The 6,000-nt window shown below is 26.0% G+C and overlaps 1 protein-coding gene across 1 annotated transcript in view; it reads right to left on the bottom strand.

Annotated features, from left to right (window-relative positions):
* LOC107444215 (ras association domain-containing protein 8) overlaps nucleotides 1–6,000 on the bottom strand; it is a 376,108-nt gene that overhangs the window by 155,106 nt on the left and 215,002 nt on the right. The window lies entirely within an intron of this gene.

Below are 6,000 nucleotides of genomic sequence, written 5' to 3'. Positions count from 1 at the left end.
CTAATTCAAGGGTCTAGATTCCAAATATGTAAAAAAAATTATATGTTTATTCAGAGAAAGTACGTTTTTGTGTCTGATTTCGTAACTTAATTAATAGTTAGCACTAATTAATTAACATATTTGAGGTCACCCCCAGGTTTGATCGCAAATACTACTTAGTTCGTGAAAATCCGATCATTAGAACGAAAGTTATTCAGGGTGATTCGTTTTTTTTTTTGCGGACTCTGCATATAACGTACGTAATTCTTAAAATCAGTTTTTTTGTTTTCTTCTCATTAAACTAGCATTTCGGCCATGATATATATTTTTATGTTTAACAAACGTGAAATATTTCCATTTCTTTCGAATATTTCTGATTAAAAAGTATGATCACAATTTGAAAATTGAAACGAGCGATTCATCTAGATTTTAGGTGCTTTTAACCGGAATTGAGAAAAGAAAATAATAAGGAATTATTTTTTTAAGAAAAGAAAGAAATTCATCTGGAATGAAAGATTCGATTGTAACCCAATGTTATCTCTTTCAGACAGCATTTATTATTTTCTTCTTCTGTTGTTGTTCAGACAATGTTTATTATTTTCTTTTTTATAGCTGTTTTTTATTTTCTATTTATCAACCTTTGTTTTTTTTCTTCTTTTTTTTTACAGTGACTAAAGAAATTATTACCAACTGTAATTTTCCGTGGGATACTTTCTCCCGGAGTCGCAGTTTTTCAATACAATTTAGCATAATAAAAATTTTATGTTTGCTCTTTTCTTTTGTTTTTGCTCCTACAATGTTTATTATTTCCTTTTTTCCTGTTTTGTTACGCAGTTTTGTTTGTTTTCTTTTACAGTGATGCCGAAAGATATGACTAAAACTTAATTTCCATGGTATAATACTTAATCCATTAACGCCTAAAGCGCAATGCTTCACTATAATTTTGCACATTAAGAACACAATAAACAATATTTATTATTCTTTTATCTGTTTCTGCTCCAACAATGTTTATTATTTTCTTGCTATTTATTTCCTTTATTTTGAGTGACAAAGTAAATATCATTTAAATCTGAACTTCCGTGGAAAATACTTTATCCAAAAATCCCTTTATCGTAATTTTTCGATAAAGTTTTATATATTAAAAATTTTGTATTTGCTATTATTTTCTATTCTGTTAATGTGGTCTATTCGGTGTTTTAGTATTCTGTTATAGTCCCTACATGGTTTATTATTCCCCTTTTTTCTATTTTCATTTTCTATTTTTCAACTTTAGTTTCCTCTTTCTCTTTTTTTTAAACAGATTTTTTAAAAAATATGCTTTTTGTGGGTTCTTGTTTTACCTATTAATGCCTAAATCGCGATATATAATTACTATTATACTGATTATATAATAAATATTATATTGAATTGATGAAATTTTTTTTATGATATCGAGCTTTTACTTGATAAAAACTTTTTTTCCCTTTCTTTTTTTAAGTATATGGGTGATTTACACGAAACATGAAATTCACTGTCCCTTGCTCCAAAATCTAATACTATAAAACTAAAAAAACTTTTTTTTAAAAAAAATTCATAAATGGCATTGCTGTTAGTATTTTAAAATGATTTTGCACAAGCATTGACTGTTTTGTATGCTTAAAAAATTTAATTGAATATCAAAATGTCATTTTCCTGGTATGTCCCAAACAATATTTCCAATAATAACTAGTTTCAAAACTTCCCATACATTTCTCAAAATCTAATTTTTTTTATCTTATCCTATGTAAGCATTTCTAGAATATACGCAGAGGGTATTGTTTACTAAAACTTCGTTTAAAATAATTTTTTCTGTCAATAATTTGTTTGTCCCATGAAAATCTGTCATTTTCCTGGCTACTTTTATTTAGTGATTTATAACCAAAATAGATAGCGCCAGGAATCAATATCTTATGTTAATAGATTGATTAGATACCCTCCTATCTGAACATGTCTTGTTGCATGAATAAAGAACCAATTTTCTGGCTCAAAATCTATTTCAAAAAATTTTTCAAGGTGAGTAGGTTTTTATGCTGTCATTTTCCTGGCTTCTTGAAATCATTAATAACAAAAACTACATAGATTTATCTGAGTTATTTTAAGAAATACTGTTGTTTTCTGCAGAATATAAACGTCTTCGGCCAAAATATTAAATTAAAGTAAAGTTATATGCTATAAAATGGCGAATTTGTCATTATCCTGGCTGTCATTTTCCTGGCTTATGAATGCCAGGACATTGAAGTGTTACCAGAAATTCTTTTTAACTGCTAATACTGTAAAGAGGGAAAGCAAATATTAACCTAATACCAAGTTTATGTATGATTGTAATATGCTTGGATGTAATCAAAGTTATTTATTTATTTAATGATTGATTATTATACACAATTTTATTCTGTACATATCAGCAACAAAAATTTTTTTGTTTCTGTCCACAGTGGATAAAAAGAATTAATTTAAGCAATTTATGGTCCATCTAACATAAAGGCTTAAGTTGAATTACTTACTACTAACTTAAAATGACTGTTTTTTTAAACTTCTAAGGTAATATGTCATTTTCCTGGCATTCAAGATTTGGTGAATTTCTATTTTATTTTTTTTCTCGAGCAAATGTCAATAAACTACACTGCTGTATATAAGATATTAATAAGTGTAGCTAAAGAAGTATACAAGAAAATTTTTTTGATCATTTTGAAGACATTTTTTGGTCCGAATTGTCATGTTTCGTGAGAATCACCCATATATGGATTGCAACAAATTTTGCAATTCTGTAGGTAAATTTATATATTTTATTATTCTAATCATATTATATTATTCTAATCAATTATATATTATATTATTCTAATCAAGAATCAGTGCCAAACACACTCGAAATGATAAAAAGAAAGATGTACTATTCTTTTGACATACATATTAAAAAAAGAAATTCATTTTCCCGCTTCTCGCTAACAAGCATGTTAGATCAGAACAGCAGTAGATTTAGATTATCTTTTTTTCAAATTATTATCAATTTATTGTTATTTGGCTATTATTAAATTTAAAGTAATCTTAAAATTAAAATTGAATGAGAAAGTAATATAATATTAATTTTTATTTTACTGAGTGAACTAAATGATTTTTCTTCCTATACTTACTTACTTACTTATCCTCTACGTGCCTTTGGGCACTTAAGGCCTCTAGCATATCCCTCCAACGCCTCCTGTCTCTAGCAATAAATCTTGCTTCCTCTCAGCCAGATATTCTACATTCTTTTAATTCGCCCAAAAACATGCGCTGGATGGTAAGTCTGGGCCTTCCTCTTGTTCTTTTACCATCAGGGGCCCATGTAAGCGCAACAGATGTAATTTTTTCTTTGGGCATTCTAAGGATATGTCCGAGCCAGCTCCATCTTCCTTTTTTAATTTCATCTTCTATTGTTTGTATTTTAGCTTTCTTTAATAGATTTTGACAATTTTAAAAATAAATCTTAAACATTTGTTTTGAAAGGTTTCTAATTTTTGTAATTCGATCTTAGTCTGTTTCCAGGTTTCTGCGCCATATAATAGTGCTGCTCTAACAATAGCTCTGTAAACAACTATTTTTGTCTTCATTTCAATATTTGACTCGCTCCAAAATTTATGTAATCCCTTAAAACATGTTCTTGCTTTGATTATTCTCTGTCTAATATCTTCACTACTTCCACCTTTTTTAGTTATGACAAACATAACTTGGAAAAGGAAGAATAAAAATCATATTTTTTTGAAAAACTTATTATAAAAAAACTTTATATATCATGTTGGTTCCCGCTAATGAGCAATTTAAATTAAATTCGCAACTAATTGATTAATAGTAGATTTAGATTATTTATTAAAATTATTTATATGGTTCTACGTATTAATAAATTTAAATGAAATATTAAAATTACATTCGAATAAAAAAGTAATATTAGATTAATTTATATTTTATAGGGTAAACAAAATAATTTTTCTTTCTACCATTCATGAATTAAAATATAAAGATTCGTAGTATATATTTCGTATGAAAAAAAGCAATCGTAAATTACGCCTGGCGAATACCATATAAATGGATTTAATATTTCTTAATCATTTGTACCACTGGTAAAAATAAAATTTTTACTACTTTATCACAATGTACAAAGCGAAACATAACTTGAGAAAAGAAAAAGATAAAAATTAAATTTTTTTGAAAAACATTTTATAAAAACAGACTTTATATACCCGTCGCTATGTTGATTCTCGCTAACGAGCATGTTAAATTAGATTAGTAATTAATTGATTAGTAGTAGATTTAGATTATTTACTTAAACTATTATTTATCGATGGTTCTTTAGGTATTAATAAATTTGAATGAATATTAAAATTACAATCGAATAAGAAAGTAATATTACATTAATTTACATTTCACTGAGTAAATAAAATATTTTTTTTTCTAACATAAATTAAAATATAAATCTGATTCGTTGTATATATTTCGTATGAAGAAAAGCAATCGTAAATTACACGCAGGAATACCACATAAGTGGATTCCAAAATAAATTTCTTAATTTCTTAATCGTTAAGGGTAAAATAATCGGGTAAAAATAAACTTTTTACTATTTTATCACACCGAACAATCAGTGCCAAACAGAACTTGAAACGAACAAAAAGTCATGACAAACATATAAAAAAAAGGAAAAAAAAAGAATCTATCTATATTCCCATTATTTAGGCGGTTCTTGCTAACGAGCATGTTAAATTAGATTAGCAAGTCAATTAATTACTAGTGAATTTAAATTATATTTTAAATTATCTATCTATTGTTATTTAGATATTTTTAAATGGAAAGTAATATTAAAATTACAATCAAATAAGGCAGTAATATTATATTTATATTTTACTGAAGGAATTTAATTTTTTCTATCTAGTATTCATAAATTAAAATATAAATCTGATTCGTAGTATAATTTCGCATAAAGAAGAGCAATTATACATTACGCTTGTCAAATACCAAATAAATAGATTAAAAGATAGATTTCTTAATCTTTAAAGGAAAATAATCGAATAAAAATAAACTTTTTACTATTTTATCACACTGAACAATCAATGCCAAATAGAACTCGAAATGAACAAAAAGTCATGACTAACATATTGAAAAAAAGAAAAAAGAGAATCTATCTATATTACCATTATTTCGGTGGTTCTTGCTAACAAACATGTTAAATTAGATTAGCAAATCAATTAATTACTAGTAAATTTAGATTATATTTTACATCACTTATCTATTGTTATTTAGATATTATTAAATGGAAAGTAATATTAAAATTACAATCAAATAAGACAGTAATATTATATTTATATTTTATTGTAGGAATAAAATTTTTTTTATCTACCAATTGATAAATTAAAATATAAATTTGATTCGTAGTATATATTTCGTATGAAGAAAAGCAATTATAAATTACGCTTGTCAGATACCAGATAAATTGATTAAAAGATACATTTCTTAATCTTTAAAGGAAAATAATCGAATGAAAATAAACTTTTTACTATTTTGCCACACTGAACAATCAGTGCCAAATAGAACTCGAAAAGAACAAAAAGTCATGACTAACATATTAAAAAAAAGAGAAAAAAAGAAAAGAATAGATCTATATTCCCATTATTTCGGCGTTTCTTTCAAAAAGCTTGTTAAATTAGAGTAGTAATAAATTGATTGGTATTAAATTTAGATTTTTTATTTAAATAATAGTATTATATTTATATTTTTCTGAAGTAATTAAATATATTTTTTTCATCTAACCATTTATAAATCAAAATATACGTCTGATTCGTAGTATATATTTCGCATTTAGAATGGCAATCGTAAATTACGCGTGGCGAATATCGCATAAGTGAATTCAGAGATTCTTTTTTTCTAATCTTCCTAGTATCGCGAGTAAAAAAGAAACTAACTTTTTACTAGTTCATCCCAAAGGAACAATCAGTGCCGAACAGAACTCGAACTCCCAAAACGTGTCACATTCTCTTTTCG

This window comes from Parasteatoda tepidariorum, chromosome 8 (assembly GCF_043381705.1).
Source record: "Parasteatoda tepidariorum isolate YZ-2023 chromosome 8, CAS_Ptep_4.0, whole genome shotgun sequence".
In the NCBI taxonomy this organism is placed as follows: Eukaryota; Metazoa; Arthropoda; class Arachnida; order Araneae; family Theridiidae; genus Parasteatoda; species Parasteatoda tepidariorum.
The sequence above is the reverse complement of the archived record's forward strand: the minus strand, read 5'-3'. Positions and strand labels throughout refer to the sequence as shown.